The sequence below is a fragment of the Serinus canaria genome, chromosome 2 (assembly GCF_022539315.1).
Source record: "Serinus canaria isolate serCan28SL12 chromosome 2, serCan2020, whole genome shotgun sequence".
NCBI classification, from domain to species: domain Eukaryota; kingdom Metazoa; phylum Chordata; class Aves; order Passeriformes; family Fringillidae; genus Serinus; species Serinus canaria.
In genome coordinates, this window is record NC_066315.1 from 102,243,746 (window position 1) to 102,262,354 (window position 18,609).

Genomic DNA, 18,609 nt, shown 5'->3' on the forward strand with positions numbered 1-18,609 from the left:
AACTGTTTTCCTCTGAGTGGAACCCCATGGGGAAGGGGGGTGTGGGGGTGTGTGTTAGCACCTTTTCCTTCCCCATCTCTAATTTATCTGCTTCATGTTTGCTATTATTCTTCCACGGCTTTTTCTTCTTCCCTTTGAAGGGCTTAACCAGGCAAGTTGCAAGTGTTCGCCAAAGGTGAGAAACTGGAACAGCAAAAGGGGTTTATGGAGAGAGAATAGAGTGGAAGGCAGAACTTCCCACCTATTTTACCCCCTTCCCCAGCTGTGGGTCATTCTCCTGAGTGACTCTGACTCTTGCTCATACAGTTGGGTCCTGCCATCTCAATACAGAAAATGGAGAAAATATGAGAAAGATATATGGTATGAGGGGAAGGAAACTACTTTAGAGGGAAGAGATGCCTCTTGTAAGGGCTGAGGAGGAATAGATGTTTGGGAAATCCCTGGCCAGTAGGTATGGTGCTAACAGAGAGATGGGGAGAATGGGCCAAAGTGGGTATGAGAAGAGGAAAGGGGATGGTGCAATAGGAGCAGGTGGGAGAGGTGTTCTGCAGTCACTGAAATGGAGAGGAGAGGGTGTCTGGGTAGTGGCACACAGGGAGCTCGTGTCTAGAGCAGCAGGGTTCAAAGGCCATGAGTTCAGAGCGAGTGCTGGTGTGTGGCATCCCACCTGCATCCCACCCAACCTGGTGCTGATTTTAAATAACAGAATGTAGGGGTTAAAGACTCCTCCATGGCCGGCAGCAAGGGCTGTGTGACTTGCTACGATCAGGGCCTTATGTGGAGGTGAGAAGGGACTGCCTTGGGCTGCACCAAGCCTGATGTGTTGGGAGTTGAGATGAATGGAACTCAAATGGAGCCATTTGCTCCTGACATCTGTGTCTGAAGCACCACCTCCAGAAAGAAAAGAAAATAGCAAAAATAAAGTTATTGTCCTATAGCAAGGCGGGAAATAATCTCTTCTCATGCTACCTGTACTTTTCATCTGGTGTCTTCCTTTTCTGTAAATGGACACTGTGTTAATTCCAGTGAAGTGCAGGGGGATTATTCACATTTCCCACCTGTGTAAGAATAGTATGGATTCATGCTTGCTATAAATTACTGAAAAAAACATTTAAAAAAAAATTTAAATGCTGATTCATGGAAACCTAAACTTTCTTGGAGCTTCCTTCTGACAAAAGTCATGACAAGTTGGGCAACAAACCCACTTTGGAATTAGAAATTAACATTTGAAAATGAAAAAAAAAAATACTGTGTTGAGAGCCCTAAAACTTAGGCCCATATTGGTAGCCCAGCTGCCTTTAATCTGTTGTGAAGATTTCTTGTTTGTAGGAGCAGCTTGTTAATACCACTTGATGCTTTGAGGTTAAGTCAATGTGCTGGAAGCTTTCTAGAGCCTCAGATGAAAGCTGCCATTATATATGCAGAATATCCACAAAAGGGATCACAGAGAATAGTGTAACTGTGGGGTAAATCTGCCTGCAGTACTGCTCAAGGACGACATGGGTGGCTGGGGAGCACTAATACTCCTGTGATGTGTCTGCATGAAAGTGATGTCAACACCTTCCTCTGTAATGGGCAGTGCAAGAGCTGCCAAAGATTGAGCTGGTAAATTCTTGCTGTTTCTTTCACAAATATTTCTCAAGTCTCCTAGTTTGCTTTTGAGACTCAATCTGATTCAGAGCAAGTCATTCCTTTTCTTACTTTCCTTGTTTTGTTTTGTTTTTTTCAAATCAAACCTTGTTAACTCTAATGTGCGTCTTAGCTGTCAAGTCCATTCCCTTGTGATTTGTGATGGCTTCCAGAGCTCCTGGTGGAAAAGAGTATACAAGTCTTGTTATTTCAACCGTGTGACCAAAGGTATGCCCTCTCTTAGTTGATGGCATGCATTTTCCTTTTGAACTCTCTTTCCTTCTCAGGCACATTATGGTGTGCCAGATCTGCTCAATGGCACTCTTGCAGAGCAGGTGAAGAGGGCGGTGTGTGGCTGGCTACAATTCCATGTGAAATGCAGAACAGCACAGTTTTGCAGCTCTGAGAAATGGTATGATTCGGCCTACTGTCAAAACCTCCCTCTCTTCTTAAATCCCCCAGAGATGCTGCTAATTAAAAGAGCTGTCCCCTGCCCCTCCCTCTCCCCTTGATTCATGTCAGAGCCCTGAGTATGATTTGGATCTCATAAGTTTTGGGAGCTCTGTAAATGCCCTATCTAAAGAGAAAATAAGCCTCATTTATCCACTTTGCTGTACCAGAATTGAAGGTGCAGCATCAGACCGTGTTCATCTGTTGCTCTTCTGGTGCAGCATCAGACCTGTTCATCTGTTGCAGCCAAGCCATCACTGCCTTTCCTGTGGTCATTCCTCCTCCAGAAAAGAGCAAGTTCAGCTGCTTCTGGTCCCCCAGAGAAACAAATGAGCAGTGCCTCTGAGCATGGTGATGCAGCAGTCTCAAACCCAACAGCCACTCCTGTGTGTGTAGAGGGGGGAAGTCAGTTTTGTGCTCTAAGAGGAGAAATGTCTTTACCACACTGGAATGGTGCAAGTCAGATTAATCCCCTCCCAAACTGCTTTTGTCTGCACTACAAATTTTTGATGCTTTCTGACATGTGGCATGTTGTGGTCTGTACTGGAGTACAAACTTCAAAGTCATCTTTGGTTTTACATTATACCTTTTTTTTTTTTCTTTTGCATTTTGGCAATCTTCTTGAGGGGAATACGGTTCATATTTTAAGAACATGTAGTTTGTCACTGAAAATTAAAATAGAAAAGGCTGGTAACATGCCCCCCCTGTCAAAACCCCCACATGTAATTCAAAGCCAGACCTTGCCAGCTCACAGCTTGCTGCTTTTAAGTTGACAGGGAGTTTCTCAATCGCAGGGGTTTGCCTGAAACTGCTGCAGCTAAACTCATGTCCCTAAATACACGGATCCATTTAGCAGAGCCAAAAACCGACCGAATCCCTCCGGACACAGGTGGGGATCCCTGTGCTGGCGGGGTGGCTCTATGCCGTGCCCAGGGAGCAGCCTTCGGCGGCCCAGGGACTTGTGCAGGCGGGAAGGCTGCCTCCACAAACCTGCTGGCATCCAGCTTTTGCCGCTCTCCCCTGCGTACAGTTTTTTTTTTTTTTCCCTTTTTTTTTTTTCCTCCTTTCCTTTTTCCCTCCCTCTCGCCGGAGGAGCCTCGGCAGCCCTGATTTGCTGGGGAGCGGCGGAGGCTCGCTCTGGGCAGAGCCGGGCTGCGCTGCCGCTGCTGACGCGTGGCCGCCGCCGCGCCGGGAGCAGCCCCGCGCCCGCCACCGCCACCCCCGCGCTCCGCTCCGCGGCCGAGGAACCGCCGCGCCGCTCCGGCCCCGCCGCCTGCGGTGCCCTCCCCGCAGCGGGGAGCTGAGGGTATGCCCGGGGGGGCGGGGGCAGGTTGCATCTCCCCCTTTTTATAATATATACGCATTTATTTATATATGTGTGTGTGTGTGTATATAGACATATATAAATATATATGTGTATATATAGCGACATCATTCTTAGGAGCCATTTTTAAGTTGGGGGGGCGGCGTGTGCGTGCGGCCAGGCTGCCTGGGGGAGCCGGGGCAGGCGGCGAGCGGTGCCCCCGCAGAGCGGGGAGGGCGATGGGGGCTCTGCGGGGACACACGCAGGCTCGGCTGCTCCCGCCGCAGCCCTGCCGGGCGGCGGACGCTGGGAGGGCGATTGCAATTTTAATTTTTTTAGGACGATACGCATTTCTGTGGGAAACTTCTGTAGGCGGCGGAGGGGGGCGGGCGAGGCGTGTGGCGTGGTGGGGCGCACCCCGAGCCCCCTAGGGCCGCGCCTCGCCCAGTGCCCCGCTCACCTGGGGGACACAGCACCTGGGCGGTGCAGGGGCCCGGCCGGGGCTGCGCTACTCGCCATGGGGGGGTTACCCCCTACCCCCCCGCCCCGGGCCGTGGCTTCTGCAATGCGGTGGGTGTGGTTATGCACGGAGCACATCGCAGCCCCGGACCGCTGCAGTGGCAGCACCGCGCCGGCCCCCTCCTGGCCGGCAGCGAGGGGCCCCGCCGGGCCCGGCTGCCCCGCTCCGCCCCGCGCTGGAGCGATCGCGCTCCCTCCCCGCCCCACCCGGCGTGGACTCCCAGGTGCTCGGGAGCGTGGCTCGGACGCTGGAACCCCTCACTCTTCCCCATCCCTCCTCCTGGCCCCGCGGAGCGCTGCGTGTAAGTGTCGGTGCTCCGCCAGGTGTGTGGGGAAAAGAGAATAGAGAAGCCGCGGGTGCGACCAGCGTGAGGGCTGAGCGGGTCCGTCGGTGCTCCCGCATCCTGGGTGCGGCCCCGCGTCCTTGGGCTGCCATAGAGGGGCCGGGGCGGGTCGGTGGAAAAGGATTTTGTCTTTTTCGGTTGTCCCATTTTTCATTCAAAGGCGAAACTTCATCACATATAGCGAGAGGCATAAAAACTTGCACTCCTGTGGAAATCGCAAGAGCAAATCATCCCTGTCTGGCCTTGCGCTGTCTTGGTTTAATTTCTCTTGGGGCTGTACTAGAGGAGGAAAGCGCTGGGTCAAGGCGGTTTTTGCTCTCACCGCGGTTTTCCGCTGCGTGCCCCTGTTTGAGGCAGAGATGGAAACTGTTTCCTCCACTAACATGCACGTTGCTTCGAAGTTGAAGGGAAACTACTTACGATGTTAGAAGTCTTTTCTGTTCTGTCAAAATGATTGCAAGTCAGAGGCTCGCTTGCCAAAAAAAAAAAAAAAAAAAAAAAAAAAAAAAGAAAGGAGAGAAGCTCCGGGTTAGGTGTGTCCCATGCACATCTGTTCTTTTACAGCCTGGTGAGCTGAGTGATGCCTTTTTGTTTTACTTTTAGTGTTGTCAGCAATTGTCTCTATCCATAGAAAACAAAAAGGTTTGTCATAAAGAAAGCAAGCATTATTAAATCCCATTAAAAATAAGAATATAAACAAAGTACATAAGGTTTGGACCAGTAAAAGTCAGATGCAGTTGAATGTATGCTTTTTCTCTAATTCTGTGGAGAAGAGTCCTTTCACAGAGTATTAAAAGGTCAAGATCATCATGCTGCATCGCTGATATTGTTAAATTCATTGCTCTTGCCGCACCTCTGAGTGTGTACATGCATAATAGAGGACAGGCAAATATGCCTATGCTGGTCTCCTTGGGTTGGAAAGTTTCAGCTGTAGAATGAGGATGAGAACTGCATGGCAATCAGGGGAGGAGAGGAGAGCCTGAGAGCACTGCATTGGGGTAAGAGCTGCTGGAAGTTTATTCCTTACGGCACTGCATGAACGCGAAGGCTCCTTGAGCTGCTGGCATGCTGTAGACCTGCTTGCTGCAGCAGGGAACACGAAACACATCGGGAAACATTAAAAATACACTGGCTCTATTCTATCGGCCCAGCACAGCCCCGGCCTCTCCCCTCACTAATTGCCTGCAGTCGCATCCCTCTGTTAGTGGTGCAGCTGATTGCCTTTTCTCCCCAAAGGCTTCCCCATAGGACGAGGAGCTGGTCGGATGCGCATCAGGAGCTCATCCCCCGGGAGCCCGCTGCTGCGGTGGGCAGGTTTAGCCTTGAGGAGGAGCCGCGGGGGAGGGGGGGCGCAGGGTGTGGCACCCATGGCCAGCCTCCCCCTGCGCCTCAGCTGGGCAGGGCTGTGGCTGACTGCTGGAGAGCTGCACCAAAACTGGAGAGGGCTGGTTTAGGTCCCGGTTCTGTTCTCTCTTCCCAGAAGGAGCAAGTGAAGGTGAAGCTACAACTTACGTAATTTTTCATTTAATCAGGATGAAATCTTTTCTTGTCTGTAGTGGAAACCTGCTGAATATTTAGTCTTTAATGAGAAATGATTGCTATTCAGAGATTTTTCTTTGAAATCCGGGAAGGGGTAGGTGATAGATTTGTCCCACAGCAGCATGGTCGCACCTATGTTTGTTATGTTTGTTGTTTGATGCATGGTTGTGAGTTTCATGGGGGTTATGCATGGTTGTTTTCTTAAAATATGTAAAATGTCACTTTTTTTTGTATTTCAGGCATGATTTTGAGTTAACAGAAAGTTCTTGAAATGTGTTAAATGTGTTATTCACGGTGGGTGACATTCAGACTTGTTTCATGGAAATCTCATGTAGCAGTAAATGACTGCTTGTTGTCTGAGGGAAAACCTCAAACCAGTTATAAGTGGTTATAAAAGACTTCTTGTCTCTCATGAGATGAAGCATCAGCTTTATTTCTTGGGCTACAGCATTTTCAACACAAAAGTGTGAAACTATGTGACTTTGTCACATCAAAATACATCCTTGGCTGAGAATCTGTGTGTGTTCAGTGCATGTTGGGCTTTGAAAAAAAAGGGTCAGCAGGGTGGGCAGTTGTGAGTCTGCAGGATTGTGTTTTTTCAATGTGTATAGCATGGCCCTAGGATTTTGTGGTTTAGCATCTTATTTATCACATTTTTACAGGAAATATGTTATGACTGCAGTGTTTGACTGTTCAGAGTGTTTTGTTCAAACAAAATTTCTCTCTAATCAAGTGAGTATAAATGCATGCATATAACTGAAAAATATGATTGCTGTCAACGAAGCTGAAAATTAGACTGAAAAAGTGTTTATTCTGGATGATGGATTGTTTCTATTTTGTACAAAAGTTGTAGAGTATAAGAGTGTTACCCAGAACTAAACTTAAATAAGCATCACTAAGCAGTTTGAGTCAGTAGCATAAAGGAAGTCTTTAAAAGAGATGAGCCACTGGAAGAATGATAGATTAGCTAGCTTTTATAGCCTGTTTCTCTAAATTTTCAGTCTCCAGAGTTAGCCATTTATAATGGCTGGGGAATGGTCCAAGCCTAAATGAGTATATGGACACATAGCACTGCCTCTCTCCATAGCTGGCTTGAAACACCCAAAGAGAAAGGCTTGTTTTCTTTGGGAAGATCTCAGTCTCTTAAAGGGAACAGCCCAGGTAGTGGAGAAGAGGAGCATAAGCACTTTCCATGGCTTCTGTAAGAGAAAACCTACGGGCCCTTTGCTCCCTCCCCTGCCACTCTCAATCGTTGTCACCATCACCATCAGTGCAGAGGGAGCTTGGGAGGATTGCTGAGGACTGAGTAGTTCTGGAAAAGAAGAAATGGGTCAGTATTTGGGACAACTGAGTTAATCTGAGACAGTGTGCTGTATAGACAGCAAAATCAATATCTCCTGCACCCTTCCTGAGTAATTGATATAATGCAATTTGAGAAATTGTCAGCTTTTTGTCTCTGGAGGAAAATGAAATCTTTAAATTTTACTTTGTCTTTGTAACAGTGGAGCTGGCTGTTCTTGTATAAAGTGGGTAAAAGCTAAAAGGAAATGATAATCTATTAAATCATGAATCTATCTGCATCCTATGGGATGCAGTACAGGAAAGAGTATTACATAAATGAAAGTTTAAAAAGTACACAGAACAAAAAATAAAGGGGGGGGAGGGGCTTTTCTACATAACCTCATCAATTTTTACCCTTTCCTTTATAGATCTTGGAAATACTTTGTGTGCCACAGACAGAGAATCCTTTTCAGTGGCTTCACTATCTATCAAAACTGATCTGTTGGCAACCTGAGAAACAAAAGAAGTACTGAAATCTGCATGAGGATCACCCACCAGATGTTTGATCCCACTGAGAAAAGTCTTTCAGTTTAAAGGGTTAAAGAAGAATGTGGAAACTCGGAGCATGTGTTGGGGATAAAGGGCTAGAATAAATGGAAAGCATATGTGAATGAAAAAAAAAAAATGGTTTTCAGGAAGGGTAAGGGAATGGGAAGAGAAAAAAGCAGGATACAATTTTGAATACCTGTTCACGTGCGGGTATTTGTATGAAACAGATGTTTATTGGCAAATGGGACGGGGGAAGCAGCAACAGCTTTGCTCTATTAGGTGAGACTTGGGAGAAGAAAGCTCCTGTGTGGGATAGAGCATGGTTGATGATTCTAATTTAGGGCTGTGTTAAATTTGGGACTACCAAGGTATAGCATGTTCCCATTGCCTGGCTTTTACAACAGCCTTGTTCCTAAAACAGGAGTTGTTTTTTTGTTCCCAGATGGGCTGCAGGTAGGGAGTGAATAATTTGAGGTCGCAACAGCTGACCCTGGTGGGCTTTAGTTTGGAGCCCTGTTGATGAACAGTGGGATATTCATGGGATTGAGGTAGGAAAAACACCTGGCCCTGGCCCATATCAGAGGAGGGCAAGCTGCACACTTAGGCCTGTGGTTTTCTTCTGCTCTGTAGTTGTGTCCTGCTCCTCCAGTCAGGAGGCTCTTGCCTGTTGCTCCCCCTGCATGTCCTCTCTCCCTGGATGCAATCACTGGCTGGGTCCCCCTGTCTTTGGGCTCCTTGGTGGACTCCCTAATGGAACCCTATCCTTTGGCACTCTCCATTTCTCCCATCAGCCAAGAAAGTGGCCAAGTACCTGGCCACTTGCTTGCTTCTCCTCCTCCTCATTTGGGATTATTCCTTCATATTCCTCATCCTCAGAACTTCATCCCCTGCAGCAGCTCAGTCACAGCACTCTCCACCTCCCTGGAGGAGGTGAGTAAATCCTGGGAGACAGCCACATTCTGGAGTGCACCAGCAGCTCTTTCCCTGGTGGCAGGAGGTGACACCACTTATGGCATCCCGGGGACTTGACACTGCTCGTAGCAATGGAGCAGGGGGACTCCTTGGTGGTGGAGGTTGCTTTGTTTAGTCCTTATGAATCTGAGGGCAATTATGTGTAACACCTCCAGTTCCCTAGGACGTACTGGCTGCAAATTAAATCTAGTTTAATAAGCCAGGAAATGTAAACAGGCTGTGAAGAACAGAAGAAGAAAAAAAACCGAAAACACACACCAGCTCTTCCAGACCTAGGAAACATATGTTTATACTAACTGAGAGACCTGTTCTTGCACCCTGACTCATGTTGGGGAGTATCTTAGTCCGCCAGTCTTCCCACAAAAATCGGTAAGCCTGTCTGTGAAGCAAGGCTCAATTTGGTTTAGATGGAGGTATCAAAATCTGACCCAGGCAAATCGCAGCTTAGGTCAGGAAGCTGAAATCTTTCTAAGGACACTGGAAATGATTACTTCACCAGGTGCTCTGTATTTATCACTTTTTTCTTTCTGTTAAATTACTGCTGTTGCAGAGCAACTGTTGGGGCGGATGGAGGTTAGCCCCTCTGCTCCCAGCACAGTGTGATTCCTGAAGGTGCCCCACAGATGCACTGGAATCCATACAGGGACATATGCATATACAAAGAGAAACATCACTGCTTGCCTGTGAGAATTGTTTTGTAGCACAAAAATCTTGGTACCTCTCCTTTGTTCCTGGTAGTGGTTCCTAGCCTTGCATATCAGTAAATACCAGGTTTGATAAAGACAGTGGGTGATATATAAAAGTGTGTTTTTAGGAAAGCAGGGTCTTTTAGTTTGGCCAGATGGTCTCAATAGTCCAGGCACTGGTTGCACAGAGCCCTCTGTGTGCGGTGTCTGGCACCAGCATTGGCCAGGGAGGTTGGGGAGTGATGGGCAGCTGCCTTTTTGGAGGTCAGCGTGTCACTATGTCTTGAAGCAGGCATAAAACACAGGTCTCACTTCCATTTGAGGTGCTGGCCCAAGGCCCAGTGGCTTCTTGTAAGCAGGTTTCTTAATGGATCACTTTTTAATGATCGTGCAGTTTGCTGGCACCACCGAGCTGTTTGGTGTGGCTGACGTGCTGGAGGGAAGGGATGGCATTCAGAGGGACCTTGACAGGCTGGAGAGGTGGGCCCATGTCAACCTCTTGAAGTTCAACAAGGTCAAGTGCAGGGCCCTGCACGGGGGTCGGGACAAACCCAAGCTCAGATACAGGCTGAGTGATGGATTGAGAGCAGGCCTGAGGAGAAATACTTGGAGGTGTTTGTAAAAGAGAAGCTCAACATGACAGCAAGGCATGATTGCAGTCCAGAAAGCCAACAGCATCCTGAGCATCCTGGGCTCCATCAAAAGCAGTGTGGCCAACCAGCTGAAGGATGTGGTTCTGCTCTCCTGAGAACAGAATCTACTCTACCTGGAATACTGCTTCCATCTGGGGTCCCCAGCACAGGGGAAGTATAGACCTGTTGGAGCAGATACAGAGGAGGGCCACGAATGTGATCAGAGGGCTGGAGCACCTCTGCTAAGAAGACAGACTAAAAGAATTGGAGTTGTTCAGATTGGAGCAGAGAAGGGTCTGGGAAGACCAATGTCTGCATTGGGACATTTAAGGGGCCTTACAGAAAAGATGGAGAGACTTTTTACACAAGCATGTACTGATAGGACAAGGAAGAATAGCCAGGTTTTCTAGAGAAGTTGTGGATGCCCCATATCTGAAATAGAATCCTAGAATATACTGAGTTGGAAGGCCCTATCAGGGATCATAAAATCCAACTCCTGGACCTGTCCAGAACACCCCAAGATTCACACCACGTGCCTGAAAGCATTGCCAAAGGCCCGGTGTTAAAGGTTGAATGGGGCTTTAAGCAACCAGGAAGGTGTCCCTGTCCATGGCAGGGGGGTTGGAACTTGGTGAGTTTTAAGGTCCCTTCCAATTTAATTCTAGGATAATGGCAGTATGTTGCTACTTTAACCATGTGTCTCACCGGGCAATGCTGTTGTAAAATCTCAAGAACAACCCTGGAAGGAAGAGCCCAGATGTAGGATTGAAAGGTGAAGTGAGGGACAAGGGATTTTTTTGAACCTTGGAATTTGTCTTTTCCATTTCTTCTGTCTTTCCCATTTAGATCATTCCAGAAGACTAAGGTTTTGGTCAATTATATGTGCTTAAAGAGAAACACTGTAATGTAGTTTCCACTGTACTGGAGCATTATTCTTGTACAGCTGGAGCTGGCAGCCTTTCATTCTCTTACCACCTCCTTTTTTCTTCTAAAAATAGCAGCACACTACGGCAGTATTACAGGAGAGGCAGAAGAACGTTTCCTGAGCAACAATTTTTGCCAGATAGTGGTTGAGGTAACATCAAGAGCAGATTTGGGGGAAGTTGGAGGAAGATATAAATAGGAACAGAACAAAATGGGACAAAGATAAAATTGGTATGGAGAGGTTGAGGCTGGTCAGCGAAAAAGCCTATGGATGGTGATGTTCACTGGGCTGTGTAGCAGTCTGCCTGGGGAGTTGGGAGAAACCTCAGCACTTGAATCATTTAGGAGTTGTCGAGACGGAGCACTCGGCAGCGCTGTATGGGTAACAGACTCATGGTGCAGATCGGAGGCGTGGGTGACATGACCTAATTTTCATCTCTGATTTCTATGATTTATTAAAGAGTTTTGGAGACTTTCTCTTAGCAGGCTTAGAGCTGGAATGTGAAGCATGGCAATTAGGAGGATCCTTTAATACTGTGCCAGCACTGTTGGGGTTTCATCAGTCACTTGCAGGGGTAGTGTGCTAAGTGCAGAAAACAGAGGCTGGGGACAGGCTCTATGCCAGCTTAGATCTGGTATTGACAATGGTTTGCTTTCTGTGCTCAGTCCTGCCCTCAGTGCCACTACTAGTATTTGTGGATTATAATCTTCTATTCATGGGCTATAGTAGATATTTTGTAAAAAAATAAACAAAACAAAACAAACCATCACCCACAGCCACTTCTCATTCCACCCTGTTTAATGACACTGTCAAGAAATAGAGAATAGCTGATTTGTCTCACTGTCCTGATCTTGGGAATCCCTTTGCGCCTGGGTTGGAGAAGCAGAGCCAGCAGACAATGCTTCTGCCCTCACTGGTTTTCCAAGAGAGGGAGAAAAGACAGCACCCACTTCCTTCATGAATATATTTAAATATATTCAACCAGGCTTTCTGTCTGCATAAACAATGTACCTACTTTTATTTGCATAAACTAAATATGCTACACAATTATTGTGATGGTGAAATGCTGATATACTTGAAAGTATATATGAAAGAAATGCTGAAATTACTTGAAAGCTAAACTATACTTGAAAAGCCAACCTTAGCTTCTAAGTGTTGGTGCTAAAGTTCTTATTTCTGATTTGTTACCCGTTGGCCACAGCTCTTGTGAAGCTCAACCACACGGAATTTCATACTTAAGGTTTGAAAGTATTCTATCCTCATCTGCTACTTCTTTGACTTAGATTTCTTGACTTATTCTTCATTGTGTGAGCCTGAAACTGTTTTTCTTACACTTGCATCATATATAAAGAAGGAATATTTTTCTCCGTAGCTTCTCTGCCAGCATGATAATGCAGAGCAGTAAAGCCAGTCCTTTTCTCAGCCCTAGGGGACAGTGATTGAATTAAGGATGCAGAGCTGAAGAAGAAAAAAAGTTCCTTCCTTTTAAATTGTTACCAACTTCCCATTGCTGTGCTGTAGGAACAGACATAAAATGTCTCTTATCAGTACAGGGCAAACTGCATGGTTTTGGGGTTACCCATGGGGGCAAAATGGTTACATGGACCAGAAGGATACCAGCAGCTTCTGTAACAGTAATGTCTGTATTAAAGCAAGCACTTTACCTGGTTTTGGACTTCCTCCTTCTCAAGCTCCAATGTTGTTTCAACCTAAATGCTTTGCAGACACAATCACTGTATTTTCCCATCCCTTGTTGCTCTGAATCACCTTGCCTCACCCTAGCAGGAGTTTGGGTATTGCAAGTTTATTTTCCTGTGTCCTACATTTTCCATCATCTCAAGTGCCCCTTTTTAACTCTAGCCAGTGCTTCTTCTATCTAAAAGCAAAATACCCAGTACAAAAAAAGATGCCCCTGTGACCTTCTGATCCTGTGATGTTGCTTTGAAGAACACCATTGGTGTAGTTATGCCTCCTTCTTTAAACCAGTCTGTGGAAGTCAATACGAGTGTTTGATATTTTCACAGATTCATTAGAAATCTTGCTGTCCTTTTTTTTTTCTTTTCCTAAGTGAAAAAGCACTGGAATGCACTAGAAGATGCAGCAACAAAACATCATGTTAAAGACTTTCTAATTTCATAAGAAGATACCCATTGGTTTCTGGCTTCCAAGCAGCTATAAAGGGATAAAACAGATACATTAACTACATACTGCATTGTGTGCTTCTCTGAAAATGCTTTGCCACCTTTCTTTTAAGGCACGCCAAGGTTATCATTGCTCCTAACCTGCAGAACTGTAAGTGTGCTTCCTTGATAGTGTCCTCTGTGCCTGGAATGTTGTTGTAAGAAGAAAAAGCTCTGCAGGACAGTATTTGGCAAACAGATCAAGGTCTCAGCCAAGGAAATACATTGTCTGTTCATTTTCTAAACAAGACTAGCTCAGCTGAAAGCATGTGTTTTGTATCTGGTTTCCACTGGCTGTATTTTGATTTTGTAAAGTAGATGTGATATGCAATTATTTCTGCAAAAGTGACGTTGTTTAAAAAAACACTAGTTGTTAAATATTTCTTAATTAAATGTTGGCTGCCGAGTCTGAAAGAAACTGTCCAGAAATTCAGAAGGGATAGCACAAACATTTACAAGAGTCTGAATAAGACTTTACATAATGAATAGAATTATTTCCTACTTAAAAACATACTGGAGATGTGGGCTGAGCAGAATTCACTCTTTGACTAATCTCATGTTTAAGCCCAATGTCTCTACATTTCCGGGCAAGGAATCCTGCTTTCTGCTGGCATTTAGTCTTCATTTTAAGACCTTGGATAGCCTACTCTTAACCTACTATTCTGAAGTTGTGGTGTATGGAACCCCCATTTTATTAACACTGTGGAAATTTTTAGAACTTTATTTCTTTCTCAATTCTAGTAGTACACACAATGAGGAAACTATTGATCGCTAATACTAGAGAGGCACAAAAATGGGACATAAGTGTAATAATTTAGCATTGCTTAAGATAACACTTCTGAAAAATGCATGATATTTTCCAGAACTGAGGTGACAAGGCATGATGACAAGTGCATTCCATTAGAAAAAGGCAATTCCTTGAAAACTTAGTGTAAGCTTGGAGTATTTCACAGACATGCTGAATAAGCTGAATTGGAAGGGACCTTCAGGGATCTTCAAGTCCAATTCCTGGCCCAATCATCAGACCATGTGCTTGAGAGTATTGTCCAAACACTCCTTGACCTCTGCCAGGCTTAGTGCTGTGACCATTCCCTGGTGAGCCTATTCCAGTGCCCAACACCCTCTGGGTGAAGCTTTTTCTAATATCTGTCTGAAACCTCCCCTGCAGGCCGTTCCCTCACACCCCATTCCTGGCAAATGAAGTAGTGACTAGCAACAGGTAAAGTTTTCATTCAGTTTCAAACAAAAAGCTCCTCAGACTCCTTAGTCCTCCCTGTCAGAGACACAAGTACAGAACACACAGCTCATTCCAGGTGCAGATAAAGGCCTCAGCTTTGTTTCTGTCACCATCCTTGCAAACCACAGCGTTTCTTATCTGTGGACCTGCCCAGAGTCCTCCCCTGCTTTGGAAAACAAAAGGTAGGAGGTGGCAGTGGGGACAAGGACGAGGTGCTGGGCCCTCCTGGCTGTCGTGCTTGCAAGGAGCAGGACTTCACCCTGTGGTGCTGCAAGACAAGGCTTCCCCTTCCCAAGGATGTTGTGTAGCAGCTCCTGGGGCTGGTGGGTGACTGACTGCCTGCTCTGCTTGGTCTTTTGTCGTAGGCGCCGCCAAGATGAATAATTCAGTTTGTCAGGTGAAAATTTAAATTGCATCAGTCACACCTCTTCTAGAGTTATCCTGTGATTAAAAATGACAAACGGGTTTCAATGAAACACTGTTTTCATGTTCTCCTAACCTCTCAACACATATGTATTTGAAGCTTAAGAGTGTCACACGCACTCTTCAAAATCCGTCTTTCAAATTATATGTTTAATGTAAGGAGGGAGAAAAGTTTCCCCTGTAGTTTAGAGAGAACTGAAAGTGTATCAATTTTCACCTAAAATATTGACCTTTCTTACCTTGCTGCTAGGAACAAAGCCATTGCTGTTCAGGCTTTGCATTTCTGCACCTGTCTGGCATGATCTCTTTGCTGAGAAGTGATGCTTTTAGACTTGACAAAACTTGAATGATTAATCTGGTAGCCTACCAAAATAGCCTTACAGTAGCTGATAAATCCTGCACAGTTATGGAAATCCATTAAAACCTTAATGTTGAATTGTTAATCTCAAGTAGTAGTATAACATGGAAAACCAATGCACTCCTTTCCTGAAGGGGCACCACTTTGTTTAGATGGCTGGTGACTTCCAGCAAGGTTGCAGCTCCATCCTCTATGAAACCAGCCTGCAGTTTCATCAACATGAAGGCTGCATCTTGGCACTCACTTTTACTCTGACACGTGAGGCAAAAGGCAAAACCAAAGCATGCTGTGACTCCTGAACGTGTTGAAGGAGACACTGAGGTGGCTGATCCCAAACATCCCTGAGCCTTCATCAGCAGACTACAGGCTCTGGGCTGTCAGGATTGCCAGCTGGCACTTGCCAATCATGCTACGAATGGAGCCTACGAATCATGCTTGCTGTTTTTGGTGATGGTGCTTCAGCAGTCGAGCAGATGTTGCCCTACTCTACAACAGATAGTATTTGGAGATAAGGGCTCCTGGCTTTTTGCAGAGCTCTGGGATTGAGGATGACGTGCGCGTCTCTCCAGCCTGCAGGTTTGGGCTGGGGAAAACTTTTGGGCTCAAAGCCTCAGCATGTGTCCCAGACATTTGGGGATTACAAAGATAACAGCATTTTGTGGCTGTTTGGTGGGTTTTCTTGTAGTGGGTATGAAGGGCTTGTGGAGTCTTTGAACCCCACACTGTGTTCCCCCTGGGTGCTACGCTGCCTTCACCTGCTTTGTTCAGCTTCCTTGGGGTCTTTTTATCTCACGGTACCAAAAGTACAGCATTAGCTTCAGACATCTTCTCCCTTTTTCAACTGTGAAGCCAGTAATTTTCTTATAAAATATCAAGTCCTCTTGAGCACTGCAAGAATAGTAGCAGACAGAAATGTTGTCAACTAACTCTGCTGTTCAAATAATCTCTTACATGAATGTGAAAAACACATTTTCAAGATTGAAGTGCTAACCCCAATTTACTGTTGCAATCTAAAGTAAGATATCAGGCCTTTCATTATTTTAATTCAGGCTCCTGTTTAAACTTTGGGCTTGAACCAAACAACTTTGGTTAGATTCTGTTTGGTTAGATTCTGTTGGTTATAGAGCTCTTTCTAGTATATTTTCCATACAAAATATGTAAACACATGCAGTGTTTATGCATCAGTTTTCAGGCTCTTTGCATTCCAGCTATTGGCAGTATAAAAATGCATTTGTTGAATTGTTAAAATACTACTTGGCCATTTTTACCATTTCCCTGGTAAAAGATGAGACAATTTTTAAGTGAATTGAAGGTTTTTTTAACCAAAAACCTTTAAGGGCAAGAGGCTTTGATGCTAGTCCTTGGTCTTGGAAATTGGAAAAAGAGCTTTTTAAGGACTACTTAGAAATAAATGGATATTGGATGGGAATTGGTGCCATCTCTTAGTGTGTCAGCTGGAAAGTTTAATTATAGGCTGGGAAGTCAGTTAGGGATTAAGGAAAGTGGTAGCAGAAGGGGTGAATGTTAATGACAGCTGTTTTCTGTAGGCTTCAGTGAGGCAAAAAACATATAGAACATAAGCATAGGGACAAACATATGCTGGCTTTGGACATTCAAGAACACCAGGCCTTTGTGCCTTGGCACATGACACCAGTTTGAGGGAATTCATTTTACCATCTCGCACTTGTGGAGGGGGGAGAAATTCTTTCTGTCAGTTTCAGAGTCCTCAGCTCCGGGGAGCTTGTGTTCACAGTTGGAAAACAGCACCTGGGCCAGTGATAAATATAAACTGGGAGAGAAGCATGTACTCATGTCCTCATTAGGAGAGTGGAGTTGGCCTGAGAGAAGGGGATCTATACAATGAAACGTTTGGGCTGAGGCCCTGACATGCCCATGCCTTGCACTGGCTTTGCTCTTGTCCCAGACAGCACACTGCCTGTGCCTGCAAAGACCTGTGAACTAAAACAAGCTAGAAAACTCATGGCACAGAGTGTAGGGTTTGTAAGCAAGTCGTACCTGGTGTTGCATGCAGTTTGAAGGAAACATCAAATCCTTTTGCTTCTGAAAACAATACATTGGGAAATAGTTCTGCATCGGCTCAGGGTAGCCATAAATCCCATTGTACAGGTCAGGCACTGCTGCTGAGTTTAGAAACACTGCAAAGGGCAGTGTTTCTAAACTCACAGTGTTAAGGCTGAGCCAGTCTTCCTGTTCTGTCATTCTCCTAGGTACTCAGTTTAGGTTTTTCACTCAAGTGCATTCAGCCCGTTCTGAAAATAGCTAAATAGCTTTTTCTTTTTTCTTCTTCTATGGCACAGGTTTTTCACTGTATAAATTTTGTTTGAATGAAGAGGAGTTGGAAGGGATGTGTGCCAGACTTAAGCTTGCTAGGTACATACATGACTTAACAAGTCTGCTTTCTAACAAAAAACTGCTTTCAGCAGTAAGCAGATGTCATCCTCTGAGAGGACAGAGAATGATAACATAAGCCATCTTTTGAGAAATACAAAAATTCCTCAAAAAAAATCAAACACCCCCCCCACCAAACCCATGAAACAAACTCCCAAAGGCAACCCAAAAAACCCGACCACCCCACAAAACCTAAACCAAAAATCCACCCTTTTTGTTATGAAGAGCATTTGAAACAGATGTGCAATCATGGCTTGTTGATGTTTCTACTCTTAGAGAAGTTTGGATTTATCCTTTTTGTATGTGAGTTTTAAAATTGCCTTCTATTAAGCCATAGTAGTAGACCTTACAGACTACTATGGCCACAGTTTTAGAGGAATAAAGTCAAAGAATCATCTTCTCCATTATTATTGAACTAAGTTGAACATGTGTGTTATTTATAATACATTTCATATATTTATAGCTGCACATGATCTTCCTTGACAATTAAAAGTTGCAGTGCACAAAAATGTATTTAGTTTAATAAGCTTCCAAACTGTCTCCTGTGAGACTTCTGGGTGTTACAACACTGAGGTTGTTGCAAAAATAATTCAGCCTGTCTGCACTTACTTGTATGTGACCAACCAAAATGAATGTATGGATGTGGTGTATAGGGTGGTACAGTCGAGTGCTTGAAAAATAACAAAATAATATTCATTAAAAAATTGCGAGCTTTTGGATGCTTGCCAGTTTTGGTTAAAGCTGGAGCTGGGAGGTTGAGTTAAGGGGCTGATGGTATCTTCTGTCCTTGCTGGCTTTAGTGGGTGCTGGGTGGGTGCAGTGGCACATAGAGGTTGTGGGCTTCCTCTCTGGCCCAGCTGCTTCCCACTGAGGAGGGACAAAGGTCTTTACACCTCTTGTTCTTGGAGAGCTTACAGTTCATGGGAAGCTGTCTGACGTTGGACAGAAAGCACTTCATGTGCTATTTAAAATGCTGGACAAGAATTCACAGCAGGCATTTCCTGTCATCTGAAGTGTGAGCAGAGGAAGAGGAAAAAGGAAAAAGCCCTAATAAAATGCATCTCACTTTAGGGATGGTGAAGCTGAATAGTTGAACCTGTGTCACTTGAGGTTATGTCAGTGCAGGTCAAGTGCTGAACTGCAGATGAAATAACAAGAAATAAAAAGAATCCT

General features: G+C 45.2%; 1 protein-coding gene across 8 annotated transcripts in view; it reads left to right on the forward strand.

The window, feature by feature from the left end:
- Positions 1-18,609, forward strand: part of EPB41L3 (erythrocyte membrane protein band 4.1 like 3) — a 143,093-nt gene that overhangs the window by 42,754 nt on the left and 81,730 nt on the right. For 4 of the 8 annotated variants that reach the window (XM_050970693.1, XM_050970689.1, XM_050970695.1 and 1 more), the window contains exon 1: positions 5,691-5,878. The gene's annotated coding sequence lies outside the window, so the exon portion shown is untranslated. Of the gene's footprint in view, positions 1-4,187; positions 4,204-5,606; positions 5,879-6,466; positions 6,517-18,609 lie in introns of those variants that run through there. The other 4 variants (XM_050970691.1, XM_050970692.1, XM_050970690.1 and 1 more) reach the window with 4 other exon arrangements.